The 21,138-nt window shown below is 42.5% G+C and overlaps 1 protein-coding gene across 1 annotated transcript in view; it reads left to right on the forward strand.

The window, feature by feature from the left end:
* The window catches only part of CHRM3 (cholinergic receptor muscarinic 3), a 522,006-nt gene that overhangs the window by 379,233 nt on the left and 121,635 nt on the right, over positions 1-21,138 (forward strand). The window lies entirely within an intron of this gene.

The raw sequence follows: 21,138 nt of genomic DNA on the forward strand, positions 1-21,138 counted from the left end.
GCACAGTAAACACTCATTAAATCTGTGCAGATGAAGGCTCCTAGTTAAGGAAATATTTTAAGAATCTTAGGGATGTGATAGGGAGATTTTTACACTGAAATTTTAAAACGTTCAGTGAAGTCTACAATGCAGATTCGTATGGCAAAATGTTTTAAATATCCCCATCTAGAAAAGGGTTATTCGTGAATGATCTGTAAGAGAGGGGTGCACATGTGGGTCTGCCTTATTGCTTTGTGGACTCGGATGTTTTCAGCATCACCTGAGTGGCCAAGACAACCCAAAGCTTTTTGCATTGGAAGTCAAGTAGCACCTTCTAAGATGTTGATTTTATGGCTATATTCGTAGTGAATGTATTCAGCTGCAAGTAATGGAATCCTCTATTTATGGCCCAGATAATTAAGTGCTTCCTGTTCTCAGATATGCGGTCTGGAGGAAGGCAAGTATTGATGGTGAGTTACCTGCTCACTGCTGGCATCAGGGGCACATGCCCTTTTCATCTTTACGTTCACTGTTTCTTAGCAAGCTGGCTTCTATCTCATGCGTGTTGCCTCATGGTTGCAGGATGGCTATGCGTCACCAAGAATCACGTCCACACTGGAGCAGGAAATAAAGTATAGAAGCAAAAGACCTCTCTTCTTGCTCTTTTAATTATGAAAGAGAAGTCTTTGCGTTACATTTTCTTGTCCCCTTACCCGTGGCCACTCCCTCTCAATCATTAGTCCAGGGCAGTGAAATGAAGATAACTAGTCTACATCGATTGTGAGTCAACCCCTAGACTTGGGGGGATGAGTATAGCCTCCTTTAATTAAAGGAATCTCTCCTCATTACCTCTGGACGTAAGGATTTTGTTAGAATGGAAGAAGGAGGGAGGAAGAGTGTCTGGTGAGCGAAGATTGTCTGTGCCGGTGTTGATTAGCACTGTCAGATTCGTAGATCACTGGATTCAGACGTACTAGAAAAAAAATCATGAAATTTGAAGTTAGACAGGAGGATTCTAGGTCTACTATTTAGCAGCTATGGGAACCTGAGGTAATTATTTAACTTCTCTGGGCTTTTTGTCCTAACTACGAAACAGGAGACAATACCGTGTATCTCATGGGATTGTTGTGAGGACCGAATCCAGGTGGTGGGCCTCAGGCCAAGCACCAGGAGCCACATGGTCTGCATGCCAGCAACTCCTGGCCCCTCGCTACTGCTCTGGGGCAGGGATTGCTCTTGGTAGATTCTTCGGTGCCCTTGAGCTTTCGTCTCCCTATGAGTCCACTGGTGTCATTGTTCTTAGAATAGTCATGGCTGTGTCGCCTCATTTAGGCGCTCTTAAAGTTCTAAGTCAAAGTAGGAATACCTAGGCAATGTGTTTATTTAAAGAGAGGAGTGGGGCACGGGCGCCTGGGTGGCTCAGTTGGTTAAGCATCCGACTTTGGCTTAGGTCATGATCTCACGGTCTGTGGGTTCGAGCCCCGCGTGGGGCTCTATGCTGACAGTTCGGAGCCTGGAGCCTGTTTCAGATTCTGTGTCTACCCCTTTCTCTCTTTCTCTCTCAAAAATAAATAAACATTAAAAAATAATAAGGGGCGCCTGGGTGGCTCTGTCGGTTGAGCGTCCGACTTCAGCTCAGGTCACGATCTCACGGTTCATGAGTTCAAGCCCTGCGTCAGGCTCTGGGCTGATGGCTCGGAGCCTGGAGCCTGCTTCCGATTCTGTGTCTCCCTCTCTCTCTGCCCCTCCCCCATTCATGCTCTGTCTCTCTCTGTCTCAAAAATAAAACATTAAAAAAAATTTTTTTAATAAAAAATAATAAAAGAGAGAAGTGAGGTATTTACAACGCATAGAGGTTCCTATGTTGCTTAATCGTGAAAACTAAATATAGTTTCAGTGTGGGGTAAAGAAAGACTTGTACAATCAAGATATAGAAAAAGAACATTTAATTTAGGGACCAATGCAAAATAAAATTTCTTTTGAATCCGAAGTTCTTGGGTGACATATTTTGATGAAATGGAATGACAGACATACCAAAAAACAAACACCATGACAGACATGCCATTAAATAAAATACAAGTCTGAGGGATTGAGTCCTGTTTCAGAATAGTGCTGACTCTCCGGGGTTCTCCACCCAGACTTTCTATCCAGCAGCTTTCTCCAAAATCTGGGGTTGATTGGCTCATAGAAGAATGTGGGTGAAGTTTCTCAATTTAGAAACAAGAATTCTCTGATCCCTGCCTTGTCAGATATTTCTACTAATGAAAAGAATCAAGAAGGTATTCCCTTCACAGAAAAAAAGGACATCAAGTACCACTCAGGCATTTCCTAATAGCCAGTCTGGGATGCAGGAAAGGAAGATTTAGGGAAGGAGAGAAAGTCAAGCTTCATGGAAAAGAAGATCTGAAAATAAAAACCCAAAAACCTCACGTGTATTCTTTATATGAATTCTGCCTTTTTGGAACTCTACTGAACTGAAACTTTGCAAGAAATGCTCTTTGATACTCTTCCCTTATCTGACAGCCTCCCTTGTCTGATCCAATTTGGGATCATGGCCTAAAAGAAGTTTATTTTATTTCTTTAGGTGAGTTAAAAAAAGATTTTAGATCAGTTTTGCAAATTACTAAAATATCAAACAATGACTTTATGTCTGACGCCCACGTTAATAATCCAGTAACACTTTTCTATTTATTATTAAAGAAGTAGTTTGAAGCTTGAAAGTTTCCCTACTTACTTCTCCAACCATATTTGAACTGCAGCCTTGCACAGCTAAGTATTACTCCCGGAAAAGGACTTATTTGGGAAACTCGAGGTACTGTTTTTCTATGTAATACAGTCAGCTTTCTAAAAGGACCGGGGCACCTGGGTGGCTCAGTTGGTTAAGTGCTTGACTCTGGATTTTGGCTCAGGTCCTGATCTCACGGTTTGTGAGATCGAGCCCCACATCAGACTCTATACTGACAGCCCAGAGCCTACTTAGGTTTCTCTCTCTCCCCCTCTCTCTGTGTCCTTCTCCCCACCCCACTCCCCACCCAGCACCCTCTCTCTCTCTCTCTCTCTCTCTCTCTCTCTCAAAATAAGATAAATAAAGTTTTTTAAAAATCAATGAAAAAACATGAAGGACTGTCTGCAAAAATGTTCAGGATTTCTACCAAGGTGGGAGGGATTTTCTTCAACTTTCAAACCTTTAAAAAATTCTGCTGTGAGGGGCACCTGGGTGGCTCAGTCAGTTAAGCATCCAACTTCAGCTCAGGTCGTGATCTCACAGTTTGTGGGTTCGAGCCCCACATCGGGCTCTGTGCTGACAGCTCAGAGCCTGGAGCCTGCTTCAGATTCTGTGTCTCCCTCTCTCTCTGCCACTCCCCCACTCGTGGTCTCTGTCTCTGTCTCTCTCAAAAATAAAATAAAACATTTTTAAAAAATCCTGCCGTGAAAAATGCCTTAAAAACACATATTATCTTTCATAGCATGAATAAAGAAGTGTTCCAAGCCCCCTTACACAGAAAATTCAGTACAGCTTTAGCTTGTACTCCGAACTTCCCAGAAATCCTCACCAAGCAGTAGTTGCTGTGTCCCCGGCCGCCTGTGTACCTGGGGGAATGCCTGTAACACGTTTGCTCAAGATTTCCGTTTTCAGGTGGAAAAAAGCACAAGGTATTGTGAAAGACCAACTGTTGAACATATCATGTTACCATATGCCACAAACCTGTGGCATATTGCAACCGTCATTGTATTATCTGTGGAAAACAGAGAGGAGAAATAGATAATCCCAGAGCCGAATTTGAGGAGAAGCCTGAGGTTTAATGCAGCCGGTGTTAGTGACAGCAGACAGGGCTGGGGGGTGGGGGCGGCAGGTGGAGTTTTTAGGGCAATCCCAGTGAGTTTGTAAGAAGGGAGATTTGATGGATCTGGCCATGGTGCCCTGGTGTGGCTTCTTAGCCCTGAGAGGCTTTTACCTTGCAGAGGTATTTGTAGACCTGAAGGCTCGTCATACATGTTGTATGCATGTTATACGTGTTTTATGCATGTTGCAGTTCGAGAAGTCTGACCCGTTCTGTGCATGTGGGCTCTCTTGTGTGCTTTATCCATTTCTCCATTCATTTTGTTCGCGCTGTCTTCTCTGTTGAAAAAGGCGTCACGTGACGATACAGCCTCTGTGGATATGTCTCCTCTTAGCTCCGCAGCAGCATAGTAGAGTGTCTAAAAGCCCGAGTATTCTCATCTGTAAAATGGGGGTCATACTGGTTTCTACATTATAAAGTTGTTACGAAAGATTACATGAAGTAACGACTCTAAAGTCCTAAAAACCATATCGAAAACATAGTATCTTCAGTAAAATTTTCAAACTAGTGCCAGTTATTAAGTAGGATAATACTATAAAGTCTTGTTCGATACATTCTCGTCTCTCTCAACATTGCCGCTCAAAACTAGACGCCATGATCCGTGTCTCCCTTTCCCCTTCACACAATTTTAAGAAAGGGAAGGACAGGAAAGAAAGACTCAGCCCTAGGACAGGATCTGCTAGATGAGGTCCACGACCGGGGACTGCCCGTCTAGTACAATGTAAAATGGTACATCCTTCATCCATGAGCTGGAGCACTTACTCCCTCAACCAAAGCTTTTGGCTGTCTCTGTAATGCACTGGAATGTTTGTATTCTAGAAAAGGTTATTAAACACTGTTGTTAACAATGGATAACTAGAAGTGGGACGAACAAGAGCTCACCAAAAGTCAAGCCCCAACAACATCATCACGGATTTGACAGAAGAGATCGGTAACGTTTAAACATTGTGCATCTTGGTTTCAGATGAGAGCGTCTTGATTTCAGAAAGACAGTTGGCAGTTTTTCAAGGCACTGTGATTGGGGACAAAATATGGATTGCTTAATAATGCAGTGAGATGGATGTGTAATTAGACCAGTCATTGACATCCCAAATAACAAAGAGAACTAATGTCATTCCATAAAACTTTGTTCTGGGATTGTGCTGTTTGAGGTGGGATAGTTATAACCAACAGAATTGCAGCAAAGGTTCAGGCCGAGAAAACATTAAGTATATCACGTATAACTCAGTAAACAGTAAGCTCCAAGTCTGAGAAAGGCACAAAGTTTTGTTTAAAGGGATTAGGGCATGGGTGTGCACAAAGCGAGAAGACACGGGCTTCTATTCGCTGAGCACACAGGTCATAAGGCTGCCTAATAATCTGTGCTATTCAGACACAAATGAGTGCAGAAAAGAACAAAGGAACAGTCGCTCATAGAGACCAGGCTGTATTCTAGGATGGATGAAAGACATTAGCAACACACTTGAATCCGTCAAATCATCGAAAGGTCGCATTTTTGGACACCTAGATGAGATACCAGCTTCTTTTCTTCAGGGGAACCCAATAGGGATATACTCTCAAAACATCAGGTTGAACTATTAGACTTGATATGACATAAGCCATCCTTTGGAGTGCTATGTATTTTCAGCCTTTACCAGTTCTTGAAGTACTGAGTGAAGGAAGTTTACTATATTCTGATTAAGTGATACTTTGATTTATCCTCAGTTTACTTCAGACATCTCCAGGGCGTCACCTCCACCAGCCTCTCCCCAGCTCTGGGTTTTCACAGCATCTGGCTATAAAAGTTCCATGTTTACCCTACCCACGCCTTCATGATCTTCTAGATGTGCATCCCTTGTTGTGTAAGAACACACTCATCCTGGCAGATGAGAATTTATACAGACTTCACAGCCCCCTTCCCGACCTTCCTCCTTTCCACCGCCTCTGTCTGGCCCCTTTCCAGCAACACTGTAGGATTCTGGAAGGGCAGCCTCAGGACTGCGCGTCCCTTGCCGCGAGGTGGATGATGGTGGGCCGGTCAGTTCGCACACAGTGTTTTCCTGATAGCAGCTAGGGGATTTGGATGTGATTCAGAAATGACTTGGACGTTACCCACACGCGATCCTGTCATTCCTCTCCTTCGAGCCACAATTACAGGGGATGCCAAATCCTATTCATTTTGGCCTTTTTTGTCCAACTTTTCCCTCCCTGATTATAAACACTCACAATGACCATAAAAAGCCCTTTCCTTAAAGGAGACTCACTTATAGGTTCAACAAGGTGATGTCTCTGACTGTGGTTCCACTTCCACTCTTATTCCTTCCAGAAGGGTAGCTTATCATTATCTTCTCGTCGCTTGTCAGAAGGACAAGTGGACACTTTTTCCTCTCTCTGTATTTACGGTGATCACTTACTAATCCTAATCAACCTTGATGTATGGGTTTGTTTGTTTCTATTTGCTCATCTTTTTAGGGACCAAACTAACTTCTCAGCAGCAAAGCCTTACACAAGTCCTGTGACATGTGTCTCCTCCCTTGATAAATATTTGCGGGGGCGAGGGGGAGGCGCGGTCCTCACTTATTTTTGATGTCTCTCCCAGGTCTGTTTTTCAGTGGTTTTGGTTTCGCCTGTTTCTCCTTCCATTGCTTACTAGATCTGCATACCAAATTATTAATTAAAACCAAACAGCGTTGTGTCCTACAGGTGTCCAGCATTCGCATTGTTCCCTCTGTCCCCTTGCTCGCTTTCCAATTTGTCATCTGTCAGTTTGCTGACTTGGCGAGATTTCTGCCGGCCACACGTGCCAGCTCTGGGACCGCTCAGCAAGGCTGTGGCTCCTTCTGTGCGATTTGAGGGTCTCAGAACAGTCAGAACCAGGGAGGTAGAGGCAAGCCTTCCAGCCTCCGCAGTGTGACCACTCCCGTATAAAGCCACACAGCCCGAGGCCAGCATCCCCAGTGGCCCATGATCATAGATGAACCCCCTGTAACTTCATTTAGGAGTATTTCTTTTGTATAGGTAAGGTGAAATTAATGCTGTAGGGAAACCTTATGTGACTTGGTTATGTGACTTCTTAAAATTATATTCTGGGTTATAGAGGTTGTATTATTTTCAATGGATTTGGTAATTTAGTTGGAATGAGAATTTGAGGATACAAACGTAGAAAAATAAATCACCTAAACCCTTGGCTTTCTGTCTGGCCACATGGAGACCACATAGATGGAAGGCTCTCTTCTTTCGCAGCTGCACTGACTTCTCTGTGCCCCTCAGTCTCCTTGTCCTTGTTTGCCTTTATCTGTTCTCTTCTTTCAGTGTGAAATTTCTTTCTTGCCCATCCTTCTTTCTTTCCTCCTTCCCTCCCTCCCTCCTTCCTTCCTTCTTCCCTTCCTTCCTTCCTTCCTTCCTCCCTCCCTCCCTCCCTCCCTCCTTCCTTCCTTCTTTCCTTCCTTCCTTCTTTCCTTCCTTCCTCCCTTCCTCCCTCCCTCCCTCTCTCCCTCCCTTCCTTTCTCCCTTCTTTTGTTCCTTCCTCCTTCTTTCTTTTAGGTTCTAATTTCTTATTATCTCTTGATATCTTGTGGTTTCCTCAGCTAATTTTCGCCTTGGATAATGATTTCTCCTGACTCCACATATATTATCTGGGATTGACAAGAGTTAGTTCCTTCATGAAAACATGGGGACTGAACTAACTATGGAAGCAGCCATGGCCAATGGGCTATGGTTTTTATTTTAATCTTCATGGAAAAGATTACTTTGTAGATCCTTCCTTCTCTGGCACTTAGGAGGCTTTCCTTCACGAGGAGGTGTAAATATTTTCTTTGAGTAAAATTACATTTTAACAAACCCTGTCAAGTGTGCATGTGTGCGTGCACATGTGGGTATAAGTAATCTTAGAAAGTGGGTCCAGGTGCTTTCATGATATCAACAAATCTGATACTTTTTTGTTTCATGTGTAGAGAGGGCGTGAGCAGGGGAGGGGCAGAGAAAGAGGCAGGGAAAGTGAGAATCTTAAGTAGGCTCCACTCTCAACAGGAAGCCCAATGCGGAGCTTGATCCCATGACCCTGGGATCATGACCTGAGCCAAAATTAAAGGTCAGACGCTCAACCAGCTGAGCAACCCAGGTGCCCCAACAGATCTGATATGTTAAACACATTATCTCAGGTGACTTGTTTGAGTACACAGTCGACCTTTGAACAACACAGGGGTTGGGGCGCCAACCCCAGCGCGGTTGAAAATCTGCACATTACAACTTGGGACTCCCCAAAACCATAACTGCTAATAGCCTGCTATTGGCTGGAATTGTTACGAATCACATAAACAGTAAATTAATACATATTTTTATGTTATATGTATTTTATTTTGTGTTCTTCTGATAAAGTAAGCTGGAGAAAAGAAAATGTTATAAAGACAATTACAAGGAAAGGAAAATACATTCACAGTACTGTCCTGTATTTATTAGGAAAAAAAATCCATGTGTAAGTGGACCCGGACTATTCAAACCCGTGCTGGTTGAGGGCCAACCATACTGTACGTGAAGGGATTCATCAGCTACACTTTGAACCATCTTTTGTTTGCCCTACAATAACATCAGCCTGTCATTCTCCTGATGGCAGTTTGGTTTCAGGAAGACTGGGTGTTGCTTTTATCAAGATGCAGTCTGATTTAGTTTTATTTTATTTATTTTTTTTAACGTTTATTTATTTTTGAGAGAGGGACAGAGTGCGAGCAGGGAAGGGGCAGGGAGAGAGAGGGAGACACAAAATCCAAAGCAGGCTCCAGGCTCTGAGCTGTCAGCACAGAGCCCGACGTGGGGCTCGAACCCACAAACCTCGAGACCATGACCTGAGCCGAAGTCGGATGCTTAACCGACTGAGTCACCCAGGCGCCCCTGATTTAGTTTTATTTTTAAAATGCACTCTAAGAACACTCCCCTCCCCAGTTGTATATGGTCCATTATATTAACATTTTCTCTCCACTGAGCTAGGCTACGGTGAAGCAAAAGCAAATCATAACTATCACCAACACTTAGAAGTACTGTGCACCAAATACCATTCCGATCACTTTACATGTGCTACCTCTTTCAACTTCACAACGTTCCTGTGGGTAGACACTGTAATTAGGCAAAACCTCAGCTCTGTGGGGTCCACCCGCTTGAGGTGTCCACACTGCACAGTGAAAGGCAGGGCGAGAACCGAGTGAGAAGAGTGCAGGAGAGGGGTTTGGTGAACAGGATGCCAGGTTGTAGAAATCCTGTGGCAGAACCAGGGAGTTCGAAGTCAGAGAGAGCCATTAAAGGACACTGTGCAAGCAAGTTCAATGAGAAGACGTGCTTTTCAGAAAGACCACTCCGGCCTGAACGCAGAGACAGCTGGCAGAGGGGCCAGGCAGAAGGCAGGAAGACTAATTGCTGGGTGATTGCAGTAAACCCGGGAGAATGTCAGGAGAAGATTCAGATCTAGGGTATTGGCTTTTGTAAATAGGTCAATGATACCAATTCAGATAGAGCATGCCGTAAGACCCGGTGGGAAAAGAAAGACTGTGAACTTAGACGCTGGATGCCCACAGTCTCAAGTGCCAGAGTCATCACATCATGGTGGACCCACCAGGCAGCTAAAGCCGTGTCTGGAACGTGAGGAGACAAGTGTTCCGCCTCAAGGTGGCCGGTAGAAGCAGGGGACTCGGGCAGTTAAGTAAAGCCACCCACATGCGGGGTGAGAACTTCACGGGGCAGAAGCCGTGTGGAAGCTTCGGAGAAGCTTGTGAGGAGGAGAGAACGCCAAGAGAGAATCAAGTCTTAGAAGCCAAGACAGGAGGTTCCAATGGCAGAAGTGGTCAATAGAGGGGCATCAGATGTGGTGAGCCAGAGGTCTTTGTGACCTGAATGTAGGTCAGTGGGGTGAAACACAGCCCAGACTGCAGTGTGAACACGCCGACCCGTGCAAGAGGATGTGGGAACCACTTTCTCTGACTCATCCTTTAATAAGAATGAGCGTGATGATCAGCACAACTGAGTTCAGATTGTAGCTCTGGCATTGAACAAGCCTGTCCGACGTTAGGTAAGTGACCACATATCATACCTACAGCTTTCTAGTGTGTAAAGTTAATACCGTGTATCTCAAAGAATATTTGAGGGATTAAATGTGCCGATATGCATAAAAAAGATTTTACGTATAAAATGTTATATGTTTATAACACAAAAATATGTACATTCACGTATATAAAGTACATTGTTAATGAGAATAGTTATCATTTTTGCTGTAATTTTAGACTGAATAATCAAGGGTTTTCTCCTGAATCCCAAGTAGGGCCAATATTTTAATACTGGGAAATCAGACAACCACTGAGCTTCAGCAACTAGACTTTCTTATGTTTTTTATTTGGATGACCCCGAATGAAAGACTCTGCAGAATATGTTAAATCACCAAAGAAAGATTAAATTTCATTTGATTATGAAGTATTTTTTATGCTACCTTAATTCTTTGAGAGGATATTGAATACGTATTAATTATGACAATTCTAGCTAATATAATTGATAAATTCCAAAAACTCAGTGGAATAAAACAGTATTGGCTTGTTGGCCATCTGTAGGTCTTCTTTAGAGAAATGTCTGTTCATGTTTTCTGCCCATTTTTAATTGGATTATTTATTTGATTTTTTGGCGTTGAGTTGTATAAGTTGCTTATATATCGGATATATCGTTTGCAACTATCTTCTCCCATTCAGTAGATTCTCTTTTAGTTTTGTTTGTTATTTCCTTTGCTGTGCAGAAGCTTTTTATTTTCATGTGGTTCCAATAGTTTATTTTAGCTTTTGTTTCCCTTGCCTCAGGAGACAGATCTAGAAAGACGTTGTTGTGGCTGACACCAAAGAAATTATTGCCCGGGCTGTCTTCTAAGATTTTTATGGTTTCAGGTTTCACATTTAGATCGTTACTCCATTTTGAGTTTATTTTTGTGTATGGTGTAAGAACGTGGTCCAGTTTCATTCTTTTGCATGTAGCTGTCCAGTTTTCCCAGCACCATTTGTTGAAGAGACTGTCTTGTTCCCATTGCATATTATTTCCTCGTTTGCTGGAAATTAGTTGACTATATAATTGTGAGTTTATTTCTGGCCTTTCTATTCTGTTCCATTGATCTATGTGCCTATTTTTGTGCTGGTACATACCCTTGTGATTACTACTGCTTTGTTATATAACCTGAAGTCATGAAAAGATTCTCAACACCACTCACCGTCAGGGAAAAGCAAATCAAAACCACAATGAGACATCACCTCACACCTGTCGGAATCGCTAAAAATCAAAAACTGAAGAAACAACAAGTGTTGGCGAGGATGTGGAGAAAAAGGAACTCTCTTGCACTGTTGGTGGGAATACAAACTGGTACAATGGAAAAACAGTGTAGAGGTTCCTCAAAAAATTAAAAATAGAACTACCCTGTGATCCAGGAATCACACACCTGGGTATTTACCCAAAGAATACAAAAATACTCATTTGAAGGGATATTCATCCCTATGTTTACTGCAGCATTATTTACAATAGCCAAAGTATGGAAGCAGCCCAACTGTCAAAAAGAGGTGTGGTGTGTGTGTGTGTGTGTGTGTGTGTGTGTGTGTATGGTGGAATACATAATGGAATATTACCCAGCCATAAAAAAGAATGGCATCTTCCCATTTGCAATAACATGGGTGGATCTAGAGAGTATAATGCTAGGTGAGATAAGCCAGCTAGAGAAAAACAAATGCCATATGACTTCACTTGTGTATGGAATTTAAGAAACAAAACAAACAAAAGGGGGCGGGGGGAAGAGAGAGAGACAAATCCAAAACAGACTCTTAACTACAAGGAACAAATTGATGGTTACCAGAGGGAGGAGATGGGTGAACTAGGTGATGAGGATTAAGGGACACTTATCATGATGGGCACTGAGTAATGTATGGGATTGTTGAATCACTATATTGCACACACTATATGTTGACTGCACTGGAAGTAAAATACAAAAAACAAATTCAAATTTTTAAATCTGAAAATTAAGATGCAATTCACGTCCATGAAGTAAATGAAAGTTAGTTTTGAAGAAGCTAAAAAAGAAAGAAAGAAAGAAAAGAAAAACAGTATTAGCATATGTTTTGCTCATGCATGAGTCCACTCTGAGTTTTCCTGGTCAGGCATCTCTTCTCTGAACAGTGATTTGATGATTGTCCCATCCTCCGGCTCCATCATGTAAGGGTGTCTCCACTGCAGCAATTTGGAAGACAAAAAGAGCATATAAAATTGCTCAGGGGAGGATGCTGTGAGCCAGGCTTGGAGTGGTGCTCAGTACTTCTGCTCGTAGCCCATTGGTAACCCCAGACCCTCCCGAATTATGAAGGAGGCTAGAGAATGTTATCTAGCTGTATGCCCAGAGGAAGAGAAAATTAATGTGAAGATTAGCCAGTCAATGCGCAGTATGTAAGTGATAGGAAATAATGCATATATTTCAGCTGTTATTAACCAGAGTATCACCTTCCCAGCCACACTGAATAAATACACAGTTAGTTCCATTTTAGTCTTTTGAGGATTACCCGAGAAAATTCTTCCTCAGTCTTTTGGGGATTACTTAACGATAAATACCCTTTCTTTAGCCTGGCAATTGTGCAAACCTAAACAGAGGCAGACACAAAGCTGTTAATAGCAGACCGAAAAGCGCAAGGTGAGTTCCCTGACCTCCTGCACAGAGTATTGGTTTCTAAGTCAATTAATCTCCTGGAGCACAGACACAGTAGAGCCAAGACTGGGCTTGTGCCTCAAAACGTACCTCTATTGACATGAAAGTCACACTGGCAGTCAAAGCCACATCGACTCTGCAGCTGTACAAAGGGTGTGACTTCGTGGAAGGAACTGTTAAAAGAAAAATGTACAATGCAATTATTCACAGTTAGATTATTATCGTTACCTGGTAAAAGTCCACAAACAAAAATACAGGAAGATATACGCAGCAGTCTCTTCTGAAGAAAAAAAAAAAAGGCACGTCCCACAGTCTGTCAAGATCAGTAGACTTTCTTTAAAAGGGGCGGGCTGAACAGTTTCAGTAATATAATTAAAGACGTGCTGAAGCAAGATGAATTAAGAAGAGCAAATACGGGGGCGCCTGGGTGGCGCAGTCGGTTAAGCGTCCGACTTCAGCCAGGTCACGATCTCGCGGTCCGTGAGTTCGAGCCCCGCGTCGGGCTCTGGGCTGATGGCTCAGAGCCTGGAGCCTGTTTCCGATTCTGTGTCTCCCTCTCTCTCTGCCCCTCCCCCATTCATGCTCTGTCTCTCTCTGTCCCAAAAGTAAATAAACTTTGAAAAAAAAAAAAAGAAGAGCAAATACGTCTAGATATCTCTGCATCTTTACCAGGCATACAAGTGCTACCATTGGTGTTTTTGGTTTTCTAGTCAATTTTATCGTTTGATGTCTGAGATCATGACACATCCTCCTGGCCATCCAAAGATTTGCCAAACAGAAGGCTCAGTATGATCTCTGCCAGCTCTGAGAGCGTGAGTGGGGGGAAGCCAAATGTATTTCATTAGGCACGGACACTAAGATGATGGGGGGGGGGGGGCAGGTCCTCATGGAGTTGGGTGAAGACACAGGACAGAAGTCTACAGATTCAGCTGGAAAAGTGAGAAAGAAATGGGGCATGGGGATTCCAGAAGCACCCTGGATAGGTGGACAGTGTCAAGGAGGTCTACAGTAGTATGTATATGTTGTCTATAAATACACGTCATTAGTCTTACAGTTCTTACTCAGGATACTGATTTTTTTTTAAAAATTTTTAATGTTTTTTTTTGAGAGAGTATAAGTGAGGGGGTGGGGGGGGGACAGAGAGAGAGTGGGGGACAGAGGATCCCAAGCAGGATCTGAGCTTTGAGCACAGCCCCACACAGAACTGGAACTCACAAACCGTGAGATCATGACCTGAGCCGAAGTTGAACACTCAACCAGCTGAGCCATCCAGGCGCCCCAGAATATTGATTTTTTAAAAAGAAGAAAAGGGGCACCCGGGTGGCTCAGTTGGTTGGGCGTCTGACTTCGGCTCAGGTCATGATCTCACTGTTTGTGGGTTTGAGCCCTGTATCAGGCTCTGTGCCGACAGCTCAGAGCCTGGAGCCTGCTTCAGATTCTGTGTCTCCCTCTCTCACTGCCCTTCTCTCTCTCTCTCTCTTTCTCAAAAATAAAGATAAAAAAATTAAAGAAAGGAAGGAAGGGAGGGAGGGAGGGAGGGAGGGAGGAAGAAGAGAAAGAAAGAAAGAAAGAAAGAAAGAAAGAAAGAAAGAAAGAAAGGAAGGAAGAAAGGAAGGAAGAAAAGGAAGAAAAGGAAGAAAAGAAAGAAAAGAAAGAAAGCCTAGCTGGCAGGCTCTGGGAAAGCCTTGGAACAGACAAACAAAAAGCCACTTCCTTTTCTTGTGTGGGTCCCAGCCAAACAATTCCTGAGAAACTTTCAATATTAACATGCATTTTAATGTTCACAAGTGGATGAGATCGTTTTATAAGATTGTCTTCATCTTCAACCAACTATAAAGATGACTTTCAAATTCATTGTTTTCCTGTTGTTTCTAGCTGTCTGTGAAAACCAAAATGTGTTTGTATAAAGCCACAGGATGTTAGAACTTGAATGGAATTTAAAGATGGTGAAGTTCACAGCTCAGAGAGGATAACTGGTTCTTTCTAAGGACATTCAAATAGTGGACCACACAGTCCAATAGAACACCTAAGCCTTGGACCCTGAGCTTGACGCTTTGCTAGCCAAGTTGTGGTGTTGCTATGGTCTTTGGTAACTTACGACAGGAGTAAGTGACACAGCTGTGATTTGCATTTTACAGCAAGACCTAGCCTGTAGTTGTGACTGGTCTAGCCACAGATACCATTCAATAGAAAATGATTATCTTTTATAAAACAAGTACCAATAGGAAGGCAAATCCTGAACTTGCTGGTTGTTCTTCCTGGCTAGAGACAGTTTGACTAGCCTCTGAGTTATTTTTCAGAAAACACAACAAATGGGCTTCAGTTATTTCTCGTTATTTGTCACACATTTGGATACCTTCCCAGCGTTAGCATGTGAATTACTGAGCTGCTCTTAAAATCTGTATCCATTCTGAACGATGGTGTGGCACTGGTTATTTTAATTCTCTAGGGATTCCTTCGGGATTGTTTGTTTTAATATAGTTTTATCTTTTGTTTCAAAAGGTTGAGATTTTGTCCGCTCCTGGGGCACCTGGGTGGCTCAGTGGGTTAGGTGCCTGACTTTGGCTCAGCGCGTGATCTCACAGGTTCATGGGTTCGAACCCCATGTCGGGCTCTGTGCTGACCGCTCAGAGCCTGGAGCCTGCTTCGGATTCTGTGTCTCCCTCTCTCTCTGCCCTTCCCCCGCTCGCACTCTGTCTCTCTCTCTCTCTCTCTCTCTCAAAAATAAATAGACATTAAAAAAAATGTAGAAAAAAACAATTTTGTCTGCTCCTGGTAGTGATACACAAAATTTTTAAATAAGTAAATACATTTATTTATAAGTTTGTAATTTATAAAATTATTAAATAAATAAAATTACAATGACCCTATAGTTTTTCGCTGGGATGGAGCTGTCAGGAGGGTCCCGGCAAGATCAGTGGCCTTCCCTTTGAGGACAGTCACCTCATGGAGTATCCACCAAGTTATCCTAATTCCAGAAAAGAATGAGAGGGAACACGCCCACATTAGGGACTTTTAAAAAACTGGTGGTTAGCGGTGAGACCGTTAATATGAAACAAAAGGATTCCTAGAAACAACCAAAATTTTACTTAACTGCTCAGGCAGAGGAATTAAACATGTCAGATTAGCAGTCCTGCATCTAAAGCTGTCATAGATGCTCTTATCTTTTGAGCTTCTCAGCGCGAAAACATCTCGTCTGCTTGGACTACTCAGAACACTGTAAGGCTGGAAATTGGCCTACGGCCTCGGCTTTCTGAGGACGTCGGGGAATTCTCGCTGTATCACAACCTTCTGCACCGGAAGCGAGCAGATGTGTAACTTTCAGAGAATCTAACCTGTACTTCCTCCCAGACTACCCCCCGTCGGCTGTTTAGGTCAGAAAATTTTTAGTTTCTGGACGGCAAGTATTTCTGAATGGAAAATATACAGATTACAGTAACACAAATTAGATACAGGTGTCGGCTCTAACACTGCTGACCGTACATGGGACGGAATATGCAGTAATGAGAGGTACGCTATTTGCCGCGGTGACTGTATAGACATGGGTAGGGCAAAACCTCACCAGGATAGCACACGCCTGGGAATCAACTTGAGCCTTGTCTCTCCCACTTACAAGCTTGTTCCCTTCTTTGTCTTTTTCCCTTTGACTGACCTGTAATTTGTATTAGATCGTGTGACCATTCAACAACTCAAATGGATGTTTCAGTACCAAGCCAAGAGTTCAGACATTAGAGCGAGAAGAGTGGCGAGGGCCTGCTGTATACATCCTGTGCTTTGTCTTAACCTGATCAACCTGTGTTTTTATTTTCCTGCCAGTAAAAACGTGGGAGTTGGGTGAGCTGTATGAATTCAAAGGCTTGTTTCGGCTCTCCGTGCTTTTAATTACCACTCTCTCTGAACAAGCAGCAGTGTTTCCGTTTATTAATTTACAAGTTTTATAAGCTATTAAACCACTTTTAATATTAAGCAGGTAACTGGTATTACATTGCTGTATGCCCATTCCATCATTTTTTTTCTTTCGTTTTACATTTTCAAGAGGTTTCTGGTCATATCAATAAATTTAATGTCTTTTAAATATCAGAACAACCATTCTGTGGGCCAGATAACAGTATTCAGTTGCTATCACATTTCTGTAAACATCCAATTTTGGATGATTTCCAAATTAGTTTATAGTATCCATACATGAGAACAGATTATTAATCTGTTAACTCACATTTGCACACTAGCTGTTGATATTGAAAATCTGTCAATATAGAACTGATCTTATTTTTGATGACATTGCGCATCATTTTTTCCCATCTGAGAATAGCTGACACACAATGTTACATTAGTTTCAGGTGTACAACAGAGTGATTCAACAAGATTGTACATTATGCTCAACTCACAGCTGTAGCTACCGTCTGTCACCATAAAACACCACTGCAATAGCACTGACTCTGTTCCTCATGCTGAGCCTTTTAGCCTATGACTCACTCATTCCATAACTGGAAGCCCGTACCCCCCACGCCCCTTCACCTGTTTTGTTCATACCCCTCCCCCCTTCCCTCTGGCCATCATCAGTTCTTTGTTTTGGGTTTTGTTTTGTTTTGTTCTGTTTTGTTTTGTTAGAAAAAGAGAGAGTGAGCCCGTGTAGACAAGCAGGGGAGGGGCAGAGGGAGAGAGAGAATCTCAAGCAGGCTCCACACTCAGTGCAGAGCCCTACACGTGGCTCGATCTCATGACCAAGAGATCATGACCTGAGCCAATATCAAGAGTCGGACGCTTAACTGACCGAGCCACCCGGGCACCCTTGTTCTTTGTTTTTATATGTCTTATTCTGATTTTTGTCTGTTTATACATTTGGGGTTTTGTTTTGTTTTTTAGATTTCACATATGACTGAGATCTTATGATATTTGTCTTAGTCTGACTTATGTCACTTAATATTATAACCTCTAGGTCCATCCATGTTGTTGCAGGTGGCACAATCTCATCCTTTTTTATGGCTAATATTCCATTATACATACACACACACACACACACACACACACACACACACACACCCCACATCATCCTTATCCATTCGTCTATTGATGGACACTTGGGCTGTTTTCATATCTTGGCCATTGTAACTAATGCTGCAGTAAACACAGAGGTTTCAAGTCAGTGTTTTTGTTTTCTTTGGGTAAACACCCAATAGTGGACTTACTGGATCATATCGTATTTCCATTTTTAATTTTTTAAAAAATTTTTTTTTCCACGTTTATTTATTTTCGGGACAGAGAGAGACAGAGCATGAACGGGGGAGGGGCAGAGAGAGAGGGAGACACAGAATCGGAAACAGGCTCCAGGCTCCGAGCCGTCAGCCCAGAGCCCGACGCGGGGCTCGGACTCACGGACCGCGAGACCGTGACCTGGCTGAAGTCGGACGCTTAACCGACTGCGCCACCCAGGCGCCCCACCATTTTTAATTTTTTGAGGAAACTCCCTACCGGTTTCCACACTGGCTGCACCGGTTTGCATTCCCACCACAGTGCACAAAGGCTCCTTTTCCTCCATACCATTGCCAACACTTGTTATTTCTTTGTAACTTGAGCCATTCTGACAGGTATGAGGTGATATCCCCCTGTGGTTTTGATTTGCATTTTTCTGATGATGAGTGATGTTGAGCATCTTTTTCATGAGTCTGTTGACCACCTGCATTTCTTTGGAAAACTATCTATTCAGAACCTCTGCCCATTTTAATCGGATTATTTCTGGGTTTGGTGTTAAGTTGTACAAGTTCTTTATATATATTGGATATTAACTCTTTGTCAGGTATATCATTTGAAAATATCTTCTCCCATTCAGTAGGTTGCCTTTTTGTTTTGTTGATGGTTTCCTTTGCTGTGCAAAAGCTTTCTTTTGATGGAAACCCAATAGTTTATTTTTGCTTTTGTTTCCCTTACTTTAGGAGACATAGCTGGAAAAATGTTGCTACAGCCAATGTCAGAGAGATTATTACCTGTGTTCTCTTCTATGATTTTTATGGTTTCAGGTCTCCCATTTAGGTCTTTAGTCCATTTTGAATTTATTTTTGTGTATGGTGTAAGAAAGTGGTCCAATTTCATTCCATTATATCTAGCTGTGGTACTGTTTAATCATAAGAGGGTAGAATTATCTTTAATAACTATTTTTCCCTTTTTTGTGTGAAAAACAAATTATTACATTTCCTGCACCAACCACATTTCTTTTGACCAAAAGTTAAGAAAATATTGGCTTCTCTGATGTTAACTTATATAAAGTCCTTTGACTGCTTTTTTGTTAAATTGTATTTTGAAAGTGAGCTGGTATAAAAAGTAGGTGGGAGATAATGGGTATTTTCTGATGGTCTTTAAGAGTAATTTTACTAAAGTAGATGGGTTTAATGGTTACTTTTGTGGATGATCATTTAAAGTAATTTTTCTCAGGGTGCCCGGTGGCTCAGTCCATTGAGCGTCTGAATCTTGATTTCGGCTCAGGTTGTGATCTCATGGTTCATGGAATCGAGCCCTTCATCAGGCGCTACACCGATGGCACGGAGCCTGCTTGGGATTCTCTCTCTCCCTCTCTCTTTGCCCCTTCCCTGCTTGTGCTCACTCGCTTGCATGCACACACTCTCTCTCTCTCAAAATAAATAAATAAACTTTAAAAATGTGGGGGTTTTTTAAATATGAAATTTATTGTCAAATTGGTTTCCATACATCACCCGGTGTTCATCCCAACTGGTGCCCTCCTCAATACCTATCACCTGCCCTCTCCTCCCTCCCACCCCCCATCAACCCTCAGTTTGTTCCCAGTTTTTAAGAGTCTGTTATGTTTTGGCTCCCTCCCTCTCTAACCTCTTTTTTTTTTTCTTCCCCTCCCCCATGGTCTTCTGTTAAGTTTCTCAGGATCCACATAAGAGTGAAAACATATGGAATCTGTCCTTCTCTGTATGACTTATTTCACTTAGCATAACACTCTCCAGTTCCATCCACATTACTACAAAAGGCCATATTTCATTCTTTCTCATTGCCACGTAGTATTCCGTTGTGTATATAAACCACAATTTCTTTATCCATTCATCAGTTGATGGACATTTAGGCTGTTTCCATAATTTTGCTATTGTTGTTTAAAGTAATTTTTTTCAAGATCCTTCGAGAGACTCTATGCCTTTGAGTGAAGTGATTTTAAATTTTGTTCACCAGTGGAGTTTAATTGCATCGGGAGTGATCTGTGTAACTACTGGTCATTTCAACCCCTCATGCTGTGAGTTAGCACATCAGTGACTCCAGGGTTGTTTTGTGATTAATCCCGTGTGAAGCGGGTCTTCTCCATGCTGTCCCCGTGGCTTTCAGTCTTTGTTAACTGTCCAAATACAGTGCTCAAAACTCACTGGAGTTAGGCAGGAGAACAAAGATGAAGGCCTTCTCTTAATTATTTCATTTGTTTCTTTCATCCTATACAATGCTTTGTTAATCTGTAATAATATGCTTCCTGAGTGGATTTGCTGTAGCTTCAGAAATTGGGAAAATATTGACAAGCTTCACCATTTTTATTGAAGGTTGATCATCCTTGCATTTTTGTGAACAGTGTCGCTTTTTTTTCTTCTCAGATTTAGAAGGATCATATTTTTAAAAAATTTTTTAATTTTTATTTACTTTTGAGAGAGAGAGAGAGAGAGAGGCGTGAGTGGGCAGAGAGAGGGAGACAGAATTCGAGGCAGGCTCCAGGTTCTGAGCTGTCAGCACAGAGCCTGATGTGGGGCTCGAACCCACAAACTGTGAGATCATGACCTGAGCCGAAGTTGGATGCTCAACTGACCGAGCCACTCAGGCGTCCCTGGAGGGATCACATTTTAAATAAGTGAAATTGTTATTTGCTTGTCTGGCAGCACATTAGGTCTGACCAGTTCATCTTTGTCGGAGTTGAGTATAAAATAAACCATGGTCTCCATGTGATAAGGTATAAGGGGACTTTATGCTGTTATTTCCACATTGACTATGCTCCGTGACGTTTACATTCTGGCGTGGGGAACACAAACGAGACATTTTGTGGAGTCTTCTGGCTAAGCGTATTTTTAAGTTCATCAAAGAAATGCAATATGTTGAAATTCGTGTTGTTATTATGGTTTGTTTTAAGGCTTTGTTAACACTCCTGCTTTGAACTAATATATGTCGAATTTGCACCCAGATGGAACCTCGTCTTTCTAGAGCATCCGAGGTTGAATGTATATATAAATGTTGGAATTTTAATGTTTCCTCCTTCCTCTGTACTCTGTCTTTTCCTTTAGAGTTGAAGAAAGAAAGTATAGTGAGATGAAGTGAGAAGGAAGGGGGATCACAGAAAAAAGAGAAATGGAAAGCAGGGATTTTGCCCATAAGTCACAGGAGAGAGAAGAATCACTACACTTTTGAAGGGATGCAGGTCTCAAAATGAACATCTCCAGAGGCTCTGTCAGAGAGGCAGAGTTTCGGTGTGATGTTTCCAGTACTTCCTAAATCGCTGGTAGAAATTGGAAATCAGTTGTGCGGACTCCGTGTACATTCTGGCGCAGTTAGATACACGCTTTAGACTCGTGTGTGTGCTAGCAAACGTCCATGGTCGGAGCACTGGGCTGATCCACCTTTCAGATGCTTTCAGGTGTTGAAAGGCATCAC

The sequence above is a fragment of the Lynx canadensis genome, chromosome D2, assembly GCF_007474595.2.
Source record: "Lynx canadensis isolate LIC74 chromosome D2, mLynCan4.pri.v2, whole genome shotgun sequence".
Lineage (NCBI taxonomy): Eukaryota > Metazoa > Chordata > Mammalia > Carnivora > Felidae > Lynx > Lynx canadensis.